We start from the raw sequence: 18,584 nt of genomic DNA, 5'->3' as shown, positions 1-18,584 counted from the left end.
AGACAGGCAGACAGACAGATATACAAACAAAAATTTCAAAAAAGCTATTTTCGGTTTCAGGGTGGTTAATTATATATGTTAGGACCAATTATTTTTGGAAAATCGAAAATTACCAGAAAAATTTCGGCTACAGATTTATTATTAGTATAGATAACACTGGTCAACAAAATTTAAACTTTTGTCTGTTAAATGGGAAACAATGGGTGATTCTAGGTGACGTTTTTATGCTGATTTCAAATCTTTTTACGGAACGTTTCTATCACCCAGGGTTTTAGAGTAATCAAGTGAAAAACATTTTTTGTATCTATACATTATAGTATTACGATATCTTAGCTGAAATTACATTTATTGACCTAAAATGTATGTGAAACATATTTTCGGCTGTACTTTGCTTGAGGTAATAGGTAATCTTCAATATCCAACAATAATCTGCCAGCATATTTGGACATCATTTACCCTGGTAGCGCCTTTCCATTTCCATGATGTCCTGGTGGAAATGCTCCCCGTGTTCGTCGCTTACAGCCCTAGGTTTCAGGAAAGAAATCGAGATGGGATACAGAAAATGTAGTTTTTAAGACATATTACATCTCATGATCTTGTAGTTCTCAATCATCTCACTGACAAGTTCTCTGTAGTTCTCAGACCTGAAGTTTCCTAAAAAGTTCATGACAACATTTCTGAAATACACCCATGCAGCTGCTTCTTGCATATTTAACTGGTTTTCAAATTGCGTATCTTTCATCAGTTCCCTTTCTTGAGGTCAACAAATACTCCTGCTTTTAGTTTAGTTTCACTGATTCTTTGGAACTTATTTTTCAGGAAGAGAAATGCACTGCCATCACGATCTATTGCTTTCACAAAATTCTTAATCAAGCCTAGTTTGATATGCAGTGGAGGCAATAAGATTTTTTTCAGAACTTACAAGTAAGTGGTTGGTGAAGAACATTATCTTGTCCTGGATTAAAGTGACTCTCTCTTTGACCAGTTCTTTTTTTATATAATGATTGCTTTTATCTCTGTTATCCAACATGCACAAGAAGCAGCAAAATTTAGTATAGCCAATCTGTAATTCAAGTGAGATACCTATTACTTTCAAATCCCCACATATCTGCCAAGAAAATTTGTTACACTTGATAGTGGATAGTAAGAGCTTCATGTTCTCATAATTTTCCTGCATACCAACTGCATGGGCTAAAGGAATGGATAGATATTTGTTTCCATTATGTAGTAATCATCCTTTCAAACTTGTTTTTGAGGAGTCTATTAACAAACGCCAATCCTAAAGTTTATGCTCAACACCCAATGAATCGAACAAATTCTCAACATCATTGCAGAAAACTAGGTCCTACTCTGTAGAAAATAAATTTTCAAATTCCTTTTGGCGTTGGCGAAAGAAACTTATTTTGGTGTTATCTGCAGCAGCTTCCAGCCTTTCAATCTTGAGGCGAGTAATTCTGCCTTGCTATTACGTAAACCAAGAACCCGAACCAAATCATTTAAATCCTCCTATGTTAGAAAGTGAGGTTGATTTATAATATATTCCACAAAATCTGGACCATTTTGTAATTCATTCTGAACATCAGGAACACTTTGAATTACTTCATTCAATGCAATATCAACTGGTGGAGTTGGTATGGGAAGTCCTGGCCCTTGAAGCACCAGCCGAATTGCAGAAACTGAATATTGATATTTAACAGTGTCTAGATTTCGAACTTATTCCAGATATATTTGTTAAGCAGAAGTAGCAGTCTGTCAAATGATCCTTAGTTCGCGCCATATCATTGGGACTGCAAAAGCATATGACAGGATCCTTTTAACCAGCCAGTTAATAGTGTTAGGTACACATTTAACACAACGGATTTCTGGGGCCCATGTCTTGTTCTGGTCTATTTTGTTGTTAAAATAACAGTCATAAAGTCTTGTAACTAGAAGAGTAAAATTTGGCCTCTGCTTTTTTAAAGTGAGCTCACCACACACTTAACAGAAGTTGTTTCTATCAATAAGACACTTTCAAGACATGTTTCTTATACCTATGCACTATGAGGTACGGTATTATACACTTCTATTACAATTCAATTGACAACGGAAGAGAGCACAGGATTAGCTTATTTCTTTAAAGAAAGCTTCTGTTCATGTGGGAAATTTACCTTACAATCACAGTTTTGTGAGGGAAATGCCATTGTTGTTATTCGTGAATTCACAGGCAACAATACCAAACGTTACAAGTCAATTGTTGACACAATGTAATGAAATATAAATGTAAAATACGCCTTCTAATCAGCATGTTATATACCACAAATGCTAATAAACAGGAACAAATTTATTTTCGAAATTAAAAAAAAAATGGTGGGTGATGGAAAATTTCTGACTTCATTTTTGGAATCAGCAGATGGCAATACATAGGAAACACTCGAAATTATTTATTTAACAAAATCATGTTGACCAGTGTAATTAGCAGAAAATTAAAGTTTTATAAGCCTTTGCTGTGGTCTCTGAGATGCTCCGGAATAGAGGAACTAAAACTTATTGATATATTTCTAAACACTTCAGCTGCCACGTTATTGGCTTCTATAAAAAAATAACCTTCAAAATTTCGAGTGGTAATACACTCTGTAATTTAAATATTTGGTAATTCCATTATGTTCAGGATTATTTTAACTCATTCTCTTATTTTTCTATTTTGGTTTTCAATACAATCTGTTCAGCTTACGAAAATGGGAGCTATTAATTTTATTTCAACAACAATAATTAATATAAAACAAGAACGAATTCCACTGTTTGTATGGCCCATATCCAATATTTAAACTAGCATGAAATATTGTTTCAGCAGTAATTCTGTTATTTATTGCAGTATCAACATTGAGCTATTTTTTAATCCTTATGAGAGAAAAAAATACGCTGCATAACATTTATTTTGATATTTTTGCAGAAATATACTGTGCCAGTAATACTTGCATTGGTTATGGGCATGTTTATTTATCCTTGTACATTGATTTCTCCTGAACTATTAGATTTATTTTGTTCATATTCGTTATTTGTGATTCAATTTATCCGGAAATAATGCACTTACAATACAATAATATTTAGTGAGATATTAAGATGTTTCTTTCATCGAAAACACAAAATGTCAATGAACTCAAAATTGAGTAAAAATTTGTTTTAAATATTTTCTTATATAAGATAAAAGGTCAAATTAAGTAGGCAATCCAGTATGTTATTATTTTCCTACGTTTCGGGCAAATAGATTATTATATGTACAGTATTATACAATTGAATCGGTCGGAACTAAAAGGCATTATGTCAAAAAATCCCATTTTTATGTTTTTATTTAATTAGAGTTTTAAAAGTAAGCTGCATCAAACGGTGGAGAAAAGAATTTTGTCAGACTGCTCCTTATGTTAGTAATCACTATTTATACCAGTGCATACGGAGGAGAAAAGCATTATGTCACTGACAACATGCCATTCAGCGCCGGACATTGTGAGCTGTGTGGCAGCACTGAGGTAATACGACTCGCTCTTCTTATGTTTTCACGTGAAATATATTATCTCACTCAACAATGAACATATTCTTTTTAATTTTCAATACTTATTCTGTTCGTTATATTGTGTGTTATAGTTTAAGTTTGTGTGGTGATTTTGTGAGAAATGTCTCCAAAAAGGAAAAGAAATTAATCTAGTCACGAAAGAAATGTTAAAAATGCTGTTGTTAAAGGCTTCGCTGATGTAAATTAATGGTGGACAACAAGTAAATGAAAACAGAAGAAGACTACAAGTTAGTGCAAATGTAATATTACAAATGATGTCACTTAATATCGTAGTACAGAACTTATGAAGAATAGATCCGATTTTGATGTTTTGAAACATTTCAGTGAAGATGAAAAAACTATATTCTGACAAGTTTAATACCTACAAAATAAAAAACACACCATGATAAGAATGTGCATATCTTTAACAGTCAAAGGAAGATTTAATACAATAACACACAGATTTCCTGAACACGGACATTTATCTGTCATGTGGCAGAAATTACGGCAAAAAAAAACTTAATAAGTTTGATAGAGTGCACAAACCCCAAGAATATGTAGAACTTGCAGCAAATAGCAAGAAGTAAGTTGATATTCATGTTTTGAACCAAGGTGAAATATTAAATTTCGATACCTGGTGGCCTAAACTATTCAAGAAAACCGCTATCTCTAATGAAACTAAATTACTTGAAAGAAACGAAGCAAGTATTCCCCCCTGCATATTTTAAACAATTTGTACATAGCGTTAAAAAAAAGTATCCAATATTTTAGGAGGTGCTAGTATGCATCAAAACAAGAAAATAATGTCTAATAAACATGGATTCTACAACACATACTTTCTGAGATCTGAACGCTTGTTCATGAGAGGTGCTCAGTGTGGTGTCCATTCATGGCAATGCGTTCCTCTGCCCTTCGGCGTAAGGAATCACGCACTCTTCGAAATTTGTTTTAATACGTTAATAAGAAAGTCCTGATAACAATCCCCAGTTAATTTCTGTGATAGCACATATGGCCTTATTAATCTGTCACCAAGAACGCCTGCCCATACGGTGATTGACAATCGGTGCTGATGCCTTGTTTCTTCAACTGAATGGAGATTTTCATCTGCCCACACATTATGATTATGGAAATTCACAACACCATCTCTGCTGAACCCCGCTCAAATCCGCAACCAGACTTTTGTTTTCAGTATTCCTTGTGACGTATTGTTATTCCATGCCAGGTGTGTCAACTATGGTATGATTATCTGGTAGTCTGCTGTATTGTAGGGCATTGCCATGAATGAACGTCACATTGAGCACCTCCTATTAACAAGTGTACAGAACTCAGAAAGTATGTGTTGTACGAATCATGTTTACTAAACATTATTTTCTTGTTTTGATGCATACTATCACCACCTAAAATATTGAATTCTTTTTTTTAACACTCTGTATATTTCAGATTTTACAGTTTCTTCAATGAAATGCACTCTCTCTGAGAAAGTCAGAATTAAATATATTATGATGGAAAAGTACGAACCAATTCTAAAAAGATACAGGATATTAAAATATTAGTTAAATGTTTGAAACCTAAGGCAAAGACTTTTTAAGAAAAAATTCTGAAATAGCCTGCAGGAGATACTACCGTCAGGGGAGGAGATGATTTAACTGATCAGTAATGGATAGAGAATATAACATGTAATGTATTTGTACAGCTTTGTTTGTGCTAATTTTTTAAATAATTCTTTTTAAATAACCTGTGTTGACGACTTTTTATACAACTAAACCTATTATTATCTAGTGGGTATTTGTTTTTAATTTGAGCATCTATTATTCAAAAATTGAATTATTATGTTTTGTATTAGTACTGGATAAACACAGCAGAATACTTCCTAACACTATTTCATATTTAATAACCATATTTCGGTGAAGAAAAATAGAGTTATATAAAATTTCAAGCTGATTCCGTACTGGAAATCAATTTCCATGCTAAAAGGCATTATGTCAGTTTTATATAATAATTATTTGTAAATGGTTAAACAACTCTAAATATTTATCCATTATTGAATGAGTGAAAAATATGTACCAAAAAATCTTTCCAAGATATAACATTTTTTCCTTCTCCTGAAAAGTTGCAAAAACTGACATAATGCCTTTTAGCTCTGACCGATTCAATTATATCTACTTTTAAGTCCCAAGTAACTTCCAGGCCCAGTCTGGTATAATCATCGTCGGTACCCAGTGAAGAGCGCTTATTCTGACAAGATTATTCTCCCTTGTCATATAACGATTTCTTAGGTATAACTAAACTAAAGTCTAAAAATGTATACGAGTATTTAATGTTCATGGCACTTTTAGTGCCGATTTTCTTATATATAAGAATTATATTATGCATTATTAGACTATACAGGACATGTTACCTCGTGAAACGAACTTGCGCGTGGAGGGAAGAAGAAAGTGGACTGGGAAGCTTCCTTCTCCCGTTATGTTTCCACTTGTAGATAGCTAGCAAACTAGTACCAACCATAAGGTTCTTACTATGAACTACGACACACTCGTGCGTTTGGTTTCATGAAGTAACGAATGACCTATACACATAGCTATCTCATGTAAATTCATGACAAATATACTGTACTACTCGTACATACAACACATATATTTTATCTTCTCTCGCTCACATATGTGCAGCTGCTCTGTGCACTGCCGCGCCCATTCTGCATCCGCAAGCGTGGGAAGATAAAATGTACTGCACAGCTTTTAATGAAGTAAAGTTTTTGAAATTTTGTATTATGGAAAACGCCTTTAGATTGCAATCCAGATACCGAAAGTTAATTTATTTATTTCGATATATGATAAATTGTTCAATTTAACAGTATCTTGTGAATAATTCTGAAACAAAGGAACTACGTGTATAAATAGTAATAATACTACTTGCATCATGCTAAGAGAAATTTAATTTTGCAGAACGCGTAAAAATATAATAATTTATTACTTTCCAGATATTAGGGTGATCAGACGTCCTCTTTTGTCCGGACATGTCCTCCTTTTTAAGCCTTTGTCCGGGATCCGGGCGGATTTAAAAAAAAATCAAGAAATGTCCTCCTTTTCGTAATTTGTGTGCCTGATATTTTGAAGTTGTCTGATTTGACGCCTTTTTCCAAGTTATTTGCCTGTAGATGGCAGCAGAATCGACGGAATATACTCTTTCTGTCCTCTTTAATTTGACTTTCATATGTAGCTATCTGCAAAACCATTATTAAGTTTTATCATAATTATTTTGTAATAAAATAGATATTAACATACTTTGAAGTATGATATAAGCCTAAATCTTTACTGTAAATATTTTGTAATAAAATAGATATTCACGTAATTTAAACTACAATATAGGCCTAAGTCTAAATCTAAATAGCTACCGGAATAGCTCAGTCGACTAAGGCTCGGGTTCGATTCCCGCTTGGGTTGATTACCTGGTTGGATTTTTTCCGAGGTTTTTTCGAACCGTAAGGGAAATGTACGGTAATCTATGACGAATCCTAGGCGTCATCTCGCCAAATATCATCTCGCTATCACCAATCACATCAACGCTAAATAATCCAGAAGTTGATACAGCGTCGTTAAATAACCAAGTAAAAATAAATAAATAAATAAATCTTAGTACATAATATCTCCTGTAATCTTTTTTCCAAAAATGTCCTCCTTTTTTAAGATTTGTGTCGTATTTTTTTATCGATGTGAATCTGGTCGCCCTACCAGACATCCATTTCGTTTAGATTAGCTACATCCAGGATTTCAGGTGAGGCATTATGACAACTCCTTTCTGTTTAATTTCTTCAAATTATTGCTTAATTTTTAAGCAAATCTTGTGAGAACAACTATTTTGCCTAGTTCCTTTTAAAGTTTTAACAAAAATTTAATAAAACAAATATAAAAATTACTAATTTCATCATAATTACAAATAAATAATAATTCAATAAAAAATTCCGATAAACCTAAAAAATAATTCATAATTAAAGCTATTCAAATAAATATATAATATTAAAAATGAAACCAAAGCAATCAATTTCGGACGTTTTATTGCTATTTTTATTTATTCTAAAAATATATTTTGATGCTCAAGTTATATTACGTGTGCATTAAGAAACATGAGAGAATTTTTCAAACATTATAGATTTATTTTATTAAGTTTCATGCATGTTTTTATTTTAATCAAATGAAGATAATTCTCATAGAATATTATCGCATAGCGTTACTGCACATTGCTAAGTCCATCCGGAAAGTGCCCAGCCATTTTCAACATTTCGGGAACCTTAATGTACAGCGAGTCAGACAAGACCTAGTGCGCATGCGTGGTGATAATCAGTCGACAGATGCCATTGTGTTTATATACTGCGCGACCATCACATTCACTGCGATAGAGTCAGTATATCAGTGAATCTGTATCAAGTTTTACTTCCGACTTGAACATTTACCCATAGAAACTATTTGAATAATTAACAGGCTTTCGAGAATGATTAAATTTGTGAAGCTTAGATAAAATTATGATACCTTCACTTCAAGGATAACCGAGAGTCTTTGAAAGAGATCAATGTTCTGGTCTTCAATTATCAGAAAACGTGCAAACTACTATCGGCAGAAATCGCCTATTGACAATGCGAAAATTAAAGAGTTCAGACTCATAGTGGGCCAAGCGCCATTTATTAAAAATTGAAAAAGCAAGGATTAAAGTTAAGTGAATACCATAGTTTTATGAAGATTGACATATAATTTAGCTTTAATCTTCATACTTTATATCATTAGCCATATTTTAAATCAAATTTTGATTATGACTTAATTTTAACCCTTGTTTTCTTTGTTTTTTATATATGGCGCTTGGCCCACTATGACTCTGAACCCTTCAATGAGATTAGAAGATTGCCTGGGTGTTCCACCACCTATTGTTCCAGTGACTTTGACGAAGTGTCTGCAAAATTCATTCTGCGGTTATAAAAAGAACAAAAAGAATTCGTGTTGAAGTTGGACAGAACTTGCTGAAACCGTTGACAAGGGTTGAGAATTTTTCAAAATGATTATAACCAGAGATGGTAATGGCCTAATGGGTCTATGAATGTGACCCTGAAACAGAAACTCCTCCGTCTTCTAAATGGATGTGGCCTGAGTCTCTACGTCCGAAGAAGAAGCTGAAAAATGGAAGCAACATCTGGTTCATTTTGTTATTTTTTATCAATAAGGTCGTAGAAGCTATAAAATAAATGGTTACTGCATACGGTACGTCAAAGTTCTTAACCTGCCAAGTGATGCCTTCACGTCTCGTATAGGGTTTTCTTTGGTATAACACAGGCAGTCGTGCACATTGTGCACTTGTCTCTGTGCGATGTGCAGTTCCTATGCTCCTACCTGGAGGGAGTGAATTGGCTTGGAGGGGAACGCGACAGGGCTGTACATTACCTGCAGTAGCAGAACAGCTTTGGTTTCAGTAACACAGATCAGTACGGGTGTGCTCATTGAGCTGTGATTGTGAATGCGTTATGAAAAATAAAGTGAGGAGTCCACAGATATAACGAAGAAGAGAAATCACGAATCATATAACATAACTGTTAAGATGTTTTCCTCAGCCAATAGTAATTATTTTAAAATCAAAGGCTTTTATCATATCATGTGGACTTAATAGTGATGTGACAATTTAAATCAGATTCTCAAAATATGATATTCGCCAGCTCTTATTTCTTAATTAGTACTCTCACGGCAAGACAAACATGACAATGATGTTGTTTTGGAGTCTGTACTAACACAGCCATCAATGGTTAGACGACTTACAACTTTTATTTGATAAGCTGATAAATGATGAGTATATTGAGTGAAGAATACATGTGAAGATCTTGAGGTTGTAAGGGAAGGAAGAAAGCAACTATTTGTAAGGCGGAAAAATTTTCTGGAAAAATAATACATAATGGCGAATTTTCCATCTCACGTGTAAGTTCATGCATATGTATATACACTTTTTGCTGGTTGAGTGGAAGAGAAGGCCTTACGGCCTTAACTCTGCCAGCTAAAATAAATCATTATTATTATTATTATTATTATTATTATTATTATTATTATTATTATATTATCTCTATATACTTATGTTAATAAATCTTTAAACCTGACATTAAGAAAATGTCCTCGCTTCACAGCTTGCGAAGTACTCTTTTAACTCAATTCAGTAACGCTCCCAACTTGCTGATACTTGCTCTCAAAGTTTTCCAAATAAACTATATATAAATTTAAATTCAAGCTTAATTTATCCAATTTATTAATAATAATATGAATTTATATTAATATACAGCAAGGAAATGATTCCAGTGTAAAAGCCTCACAATGTCCTATTGCATGTAATTGGGACAAAATATTTTCTTTAACATTTGTTCACCAATGGTCCCAAAAATTCTTGAGGAACAATGAAAGATTATTACTTTGAAATAATCAGTACCTACTACGTAAAATGAAATACTGTGTTCGTTTTTTGTTGTTTCGAAATCACTGCAATATTTATATTTTCTTCAAATACTGTAAACAATTCATGTAAATAAATTATTCTTTACAAACGACTGCTTTGTGAATTGTAACTGAGTAAGTCTATTGTTTCTTGTGTTACAATTATTGTCAAATATAGACACTGATAATAATTGTGTTTTTCCTTCTGCTAAGTATGTTTATAATGTCCAAATGTCAATTTAATTGAACACTAGAAGCGCAGAATAGATTATTGTACGTCCCTCCCGCTAATAACTGGTAAGAGCAACACGTGAATGACGCAATCTGCACAGACCGGCGTTCCGCGCACATACACTGCACTTTCAGTGTCTGATTTCTGACATGCATGGTATAACATCACATCACCCAGTTTGAACATAAAGTAATATCAACATTTTTTTCAGTAGTTACTATGTAAAAAGTAATTAATGCGATATGTGTTCCTCTTTTTAGAAAGTAACTTCTCAAATCTGAACTCTATATTCGATGCAAACAGTGATATTACTTTAAAAATCAAGGAGATTTCTCACATTTGTTTTGATGGAAATCATAAATAAGGAACTTAATTTGCATAAAACGAAGTTGCAAGTGGTATCAAAAACTTCTTTTGCAAGCTCAAGGTATTCTTGCATTTTTGGTACAAAACTGCCCTACGCTCTGCGAAAGAAATTTAATATCAACATTCTATCAGTACATATTTAAATAAGTTTTTCCTTCGTCTAAAAACGGATTCAGTAGCCATCTGTATCATAATTGAAGAGTCCACTGCAAGAATGATGGATGTCATTTGGAATACATTTTTCAGGAGAAGTAATTGAAAGTTTGGTTCAAAGCGTAACTGTGATTTTCCGATCATTACTGGACAATGACTATCAGTGTTAATGCCATATAACTGTCTATGTACATTCTATATGTCTTAAGCTATGCATTGACAGTCTTGGTTCATTTTCGACAAAAAAGTGACATCCATCATTCTTGCAGTGGACTCTTCAATTGTATTGAATTTCTTCAGGAAAATAGAAAGAAAACTGTTGTTTAAAATGGTGCAAAACTTAATTGCATGTCCTCAAAAACAAATTCAATATTTTTGTCGTTTCATGCACAGATAAATTTTTCAAGAGATTTTTAATATACTGGAATGAATGAAATTTGTTTGTTTCAAGTGATGTCAATCAGAAATAAATTTTCTTTATAAATCCATTGATTTTATCTGTGGTTGTAATAATGTTAACATCTTTTCCTTGCACACTAGCCTATTCAAAGCTTTCAAGTGTTTGAAAGCTAGTCTAAGAATCCAAAGAGAATCGCAAAACGAGCTTGTATATTCCGACATATGTATTCGGTACATAAAAAGTTTGGTTCTTAACTCGAAAACTTGAACACGTTATCCCGCGAAAGCCTTCTTACTTCCGAGTGATAACGATTTTCACATAGCAAACAAATTTTGCTCAAAATACGCGTTTGCAACTTTCTTCCTTTGATGTAATTACCACTTTAATGACAGATTTAAGGGGAGGCAGAGGTGAAACTTTCGAACAAAACTGAAAAAAAAAAAATGAAAATTTGGTTTTTTCCATTTTTATTGTTTTTATTTTGATATTCCGATGTTATTTTTTTGATTTTGTGCCCTTAAAAGTATGACATTGAAACCAAGATATCTGTATTACTATATTATTCCCATAATAAACTAATACTTATCATAATTTATATACCTTCTCTGAGCATATAAATAAAAAGAAATATTGAAAATTTCTTACAATATGATGCATGGAGCATTTTATATCAAACGATATAAAGTTTTATAAAATTATTAATATTTACAGAACTATTGTACTTACAAAAGTTGAAACTTGGTATGTCCATTACTAATAACATACTTAGTATCCATGATCAATTTCAAACAAATCGGATAAATTTTGTGGATTTTGAAATATTCACCTCTGCCTCCCCTTAAAACACAATTGATTGTAGATGGTAACGATTTTGATGGAAGAGCTTCTCGATGTAAAAATAAAACATTGTAGTAATTTGCTACTATCTCTTGTAATCTGACAATGAGATCACTTCGATGGTCATCCATTGCCTTGGCGCCATCGGTGCATATACCAATACATTTGTCCTGTCATTACCGCACTTAATACTTCGCATAAAAGTGCCGAATAGACATTTTCCGGTAGCATCGCATTGTTTGAATGGGATTAAGTACCAGTACTTCAGCGGGGGTCACAAACAAAAATCTCGCCCAAAAGTGGGTTGCTCCTTGAAAATATTTGGGAACCACTGACATAGAATATCGAAATATAATATAGGATATTTAAGTACCATTTTGTTAGGTAATTGAAATGTACTATTATTACACTATGTTTGAATAGTGTATTAATTTTACTATGGCAGAACGCCAGATGTGTACAATCGATCGTGACTCATACTCCAAGCCTGTGCTTGGCAATGGATTCGAATCCCTCTTGGGATGAACATCTGGTTACATTTTTTTTCGAGATTTCCTCCAGCTGTAAAGCGAATCTTAGGTAATATTAACGCAAATCCTAGAACTCAGCTCGTTATTTCATGTAAGCTAGATCAATGTTCCGCAACCTTTTCCTATTCACGATACACCCTAGACGGGCCTAGACTCAACACGGCACACCAAAATGTTAAGCCTCTCAAAAACATAATGCAACTCTCTTAATATAATTAATTAATGTAATCAAATGTTATTATTATTATCATTATTATAAGTTTGGACTCTCACTTTGAGAGAGGAACAGAGATTAAAGATGTTTGAGAATAAGGTTCTTAGGAAAATATTTGGGGCTAAGAGGGATGAAGTTACAGGAGAATGGAGAAAGTTACACAACGCAGAGCTGCACGCATTGTATTCTTCACCTGACATAATTAGGAACATTAAATCCAGACGCTTGAGATGGGCAGGGCATGTAGCACGTATGGGCGAATCCAGAAATGCATATAGAGTGTTAGTTGGGAGGCCGGCGGGAAAAAGACCTTTGGGGAGGCCGAGATGTAGATGGGAAGATAATATTAAAATGGATTTGAGGGAGGTAGGAAATGATGGTAGAGACTGGATTAATCTTGCTTAGGATAGGGATCAATGGCGGGCTTATGTGAGGGCGGCAATGAACCTTCGGGTTCCTTAAAAGCCAATAAGTAAGTAAGTATTATTATAAAACAAATAGGCTCTTTCATTTATTAACAATTTATGAACTTCACTGTAGAAAATACACATTTTTATTTCTAATATTAAAGTAAATAACTCTACTCATATCTTCAATGCGACACTTGGGCCTGCTTAGCCGCACACAGGTGGTCGATCCGTGGTGGATCTTCATCGATGTTTTAATTTCAGTTGACGTCAAGAAGTCCACTTGACACATATATGTAATTGAAATTGGCAATAACATATTAACTTCCATCTCGGAGATAACCGGATATTCACTCCTTATTGACAACCAAAATATTTCCAAAGGTACTTCGAGAAGTTTTAATGTCAGTATTCTGTCTGCTTTTAAATCTGCCAGTTCCTCTTGTACGAGAACATTATTCGGAAGATGGTTTTAATCCACAGTGTATGGATTACGAACCCAGTCGAAATCTTGAACACTCTCTCCAAAATAATTCTTTAATTTCTGCTGCAAGATTACTCATTATTCTTTAAATGAAGCCTATCAACACTTTATTACCGTCAGCAAAGGGCCATACAGTTGGGAACATCTCAAACCACTAATTTCAAATAATCTGCATCCAAATTTCAGCTTATTCATAAATCCTTGAATCTCATCTATAGTAGTGAGAATAGGTATTTTCGTTCCTACTTTGCATTTCTTTATTAACCTCATTCAAATGTAGAAAAATGTCGAGAAGATATGCCAATTTAGATACCCGTTCATCATCTGCAAATAAATCCCCGTACTCATGCCCTTCAATAGTAAAAAATGCAAGTACCTCCTATTTAAGTTCAAACATTCACTCTAACACTTTACCTCATGATAACCATCCCACTTCTGTATGTAGCAGGAGTGTAGTGTGCTCTGATCCATTTCCTGACACAAAACGGAAAAAAGCCTCGTATTTAGGAGCCGCGGTTTGATGAAGTTCAAGACTTTTACTTCTTCGTCCATCACAATTTTCAGAGGAGATGGCAAAGAATTAGCAACAATGGCTTCGCGGTGAATGAGACAATGGTTGCTCCGTATGATAGGTTTTACTTCACGTGCTTCAGTCACGAATCCTTTCACGGCCTGTCACAGAAGCTTCACCGGCTGTACAAACACTAACGCAATCTTATCATATTAATTCATTACGGACAACATATTCATTAGTTGTACGACAGGCATGAGACGATATTAGCTCCCAATCATGGTAGTAGAGCTCGACCTTGATCACGAGCGTTTAGCGCATTCACTGTAACGTAGACAACAGGGATGTATATGACATGCAGCGAATAAAGGCAGAAATTATTACAATAACTTGCGTTACTAAATTTCTGGCTATGTAATAGGGCTAATTACTAAGTTACTTAATATACATGTACATATATATGAACAAATCACAAAGGGAAGGGTTTTTTAGGAACAAAAAGAGAAATAGGAAAAGTTAATTGTATGTAAACCATTTTATTGTTAAAAGCAATTATTTATTTTGTAAATACTTCACTTCATTGGTTAGGAAAAACTAATAGGGCCTACCCGCTCAACGTGTGTGATCTCTAAGTACTTTGAGTATTTTTTTTAATAATAATGGCAATATTGATTGAAATAGAGTATATTGATTGTGTGATTGTGAAAATGTAGTCCTTACTCTCCAGTCGTGATTATGTAATGAGTTTTCTTAGAGTGATTTGTGAGATGCATGTAACACGAAAAAACAAATTGATTAAATTAAGATATTGGGAGCCATCGTAATTTTTGGGGTCAATCATTTAAGGAGATATGTATGACTTTTAAAACTTCCACAATTTCGGCCAAAATTTGTGAAATTTAAACTATATAAACAATCTATAATAATATCATCTGTACAAAATTTAGTGCAATTAGGTCTAAGAGTTTTAAAATTATATTTTTAAGTATATTTTACATTGACATTACTAAAAAAGCTCCTTGCATCAAAGTTTTCAAAATGTTTAGTTCATATTTGCTAAAAATTCTGAAAATAGTTATTGGAATAAAAGTGAATTAGCATTTTGAGCTTAGTAATAGTATAAGTTAAAGTGCAATCAAAGATAAAATATTATTTCTAAATTAAAGATACACGTAGTGTAATAAAAGTAAATATCCAGAAACTAGCAACAAATAAAACATCAACAATACATTTAAAATAAAGAAATAAAAGGAATCTAGATACAATCTACTGACCCATATGTAAATTAATTTACCTTCGATGTCAATTCCGAAATGAATTTATTTCTCTCTTCTCCTGAATAATGCCTATATTTGTTTCATGTTGCGTCTCATAGTGCCGTTTTATGTTGCTTTTTTTGCAAATGATATATTTTTTTTACACAACAAACACTGGACTTCATCACCATGTTCGAAGCATAAATATTGTATCTTTCACTCTTCCTTGAAAGTTTTAAGCGCTTCCGTTCCGTCATGATGCGCTGTGTTCTAAGGTATGTACATCCTTTAGCAATGTTTACAGGTAAAAGAGCTCCGCGCGCGCGCAGCGGGCATAAAATAGCTCTCGATCGCAATTATTAGTCACCATCGCAAGACTGTTGTACGAAATACTTCTTCACTGGTAGCTCGCTTGGGCAGTTCTTTGCAAAAAAAATTAATTACTTGCAATTACATCCCCATCAATGTACCGAATGTGGGAAAGAACGTGTGCGTGACCGCTAATATCGGTGGACTCGTCTATCTGAAGTAACAGCTTCTGACTGCTCTTTATTTTCTCCTTCATAATGTCTTCGACGTCACTGGACATGTCACTAACTCGGCGGGTATGTAGGTTCACGCGCATGTAGGTTTTACGAGATACCGAATGGGCTATATCCAAAACTATATTTATGAAAACAATTTAATTTTAATTTAATTTGAATTAATTTTATAAATTTCTTACAATAATAGGTAAAAGTTCGCGTCACACCTTTCACCTTGTGAAGGCACACCAGTGGTAAGATGGGTGCTCCTGTTATGGCCATGTTCCTGATATGCCCACCCCCCTATTGTGAGTTAGTTAACCAAAAAATCCGCTAAATTGCAGCAGCATCCAGTGAAAGGGCATCCTGGTATGTCACGTGATCGTTTTCCATCCAGTCAGGTTGAGCAATATGGCGTCAGTTGCCTGTTTTGCGGTTTTCATGTGACCTCTTCTTATTTTTCTCTGGTAAGTCTCCTTTGTTTTATGCATGTTTTTCAAAGACTTGTTTCACCAAAACCATCGTACTCCATTCAGTTTTTAATGTTCTGTTGATTGGTGTTGCAGTTGATGGCGTATCTTTTACGAGTTGTTCATAATCAAACGATTTTCGTGAAAGCTTACCTGCTCCTGATATGGCCATATCAAATGCACCATGGCCATATCAAGTTCATTTCACTTTTATTTTTTCACCGACAAATTTACATGCCTTATAGCTGGGATTACGCAAACATTTTGTATTTTAAGAAAAACAACTTAATTTTTTAAGGAAAAACCTGTTTTCACTACACTTTTGAATTATAAAAAAGATTATTAAGTGTCATTTTTGTTCATTTTACACAAAAATTATTTAATTTTAACACAACTGCGCTATCAAACTGAAAACAATCACGATTTGTAGAACATGGAACAAGGGTGGTCATATCATGTGCACATGTTCCTGATATGGTCACTAGGTAGACTTTTGGATTTGGGACTTTTTGGATAATTAAAGCTATTTTTATGGGGAAAGGAAATTGTTTTAAGAAAGTCCATTAGACTGAGAACGAGTAAGAAAAAAAAGTGGTTTACATTTTTTTTTCAAAATGGCGGCTAGAAAAATTCTCAAACCTTAGCATGGCCATATCAGGGACACCTACCTTATTAGTAGTAGTATTTATTTATTTAACCTAGTAGAGATAAGGCCGTCAGGCCTTCTCTGCCCCTCTACCAGGAGATTCCAACTATAATATGAAGAATAAATTTACAATTTAGTATTAGATTTACAATTACAATATTAAATTTACAATTACAATTACAATAAAAATCAAAGTACGAAAAGATTACTTGACTAATCAAAGCTAGAATATTTTATATTTACTGAATTACAAATTAAACCTAGAATAACAAAGTTGTATAGTAATGAAATTACCGAATATTGAAATATTTTGTGATAGATTAAAGAAATTATTTACAAGAAATCAATTACTGACCAAGTGCCTAGTAAGTTTGCGTTTGAATTCAATTTTATTTCGACAGTCCCTGATGCTAGCAGGTAGCGAATTCCAGAGCCTTGGCAGGGCTATTGTGAAAGAGGATGAGCATGAGGATGTGCGATGGGATGGTATTGTTAGTATTGTTTCATGACGAGAACGTGTGTTCAGATTATGGTGGGAAGAAAGGTAAGTGAAGCGAGACGACAGGTACGAAGGAATGGAAGTGTTCAAGATTTCGAAGAGAAAGAGAAGTGAATGTAAATTTCTTTTCTTATCTTGTTTAAGCCAACCTATTGCTTCCAGGGATGGGGTGATATGATCATATTTACGAACATTGCTTACAAAACATACACACAAATTATGAGCACGTTGAAGTTTCGTTTTGTTGTCACTGGAGAGGTCAGTCAGTAAAATGTCAGCATAGTCAAAATAGGGAAATACAAGCGTCTGCACAAGGGACTTTTTTAAGCAACAGGGAAGATGAACATTTATCCTTTTTAGCACATGGATAATAGAATATACTTTTCTGCAGGTTTCTGTGATTTGCAGGTCTCAGGTGAGATTATTATCCAATGTCCCGCTGCACAACGGTTGCGGAACACTGCGCTAGATAATCGCCCAGTTGCTACAGCATCGTTAAATAACCGATAGAAACAACGCTCTGAATCGGCAGGATTTGAACCCGCGATCCATAGATCTACTGGGAAGAATAGTAACATCGACGGTGAGATCAGGAATAGGAGGACGCGGGCTTCTCTATCGCTCTCCCTGTGCCCCTCTCTCGATCGATTACTCACAGTCACTTTTCAAAATATTGGCAGGACTCGGTGACAGTAGCCAGGAATATCAGTACGTTCCATTAGCCCAGATTCAGTACTTGCCCTCTGTGGAGGTCTTCACCCCTCCATGAATGCTGTTTCATTGCTGCCAAAGCCAATTTCCACCCATCCGTCTTCCACGGTCAGACGTCATGACTGCGTCTTTCATGAGCCCACTTTCATCCTGACATGGAATACGCATCTCTTCTCACACTACTTCCTCAAGCATAGCAACGAATTTGAATAGGTATTTCACGCCTTTATTCTCCTTACAAAGAGAACCAAATTCATTTTCTTATACATGACCGTATACGAGGAACCAGTAACCTTTTACCGTTCAATCAGGCAGATAGTTAATGGGTTTTCAACAATTGGACAACATGGATAAATATATAATAGG

Source organism: Periplaneta americana, chromosome 16 (assembly GCF_040183065.1).
Source record: "Periplaneta americana isolate PAMFEO1 chromosome 16, P.americana_PAMFEO1_priV1, whole genome shotgun sequence".
In the NCBI taxonomy this organism is placed as follows: domain Eukaryota; kingdom Metazoa; phylum Arthropoda; class Insecta; order Blattodea; family Blattidae; genus Periplaneta; species Periplaneta americana.
This window is presented reverse-complemented; position numbering follows the sequence as displayed.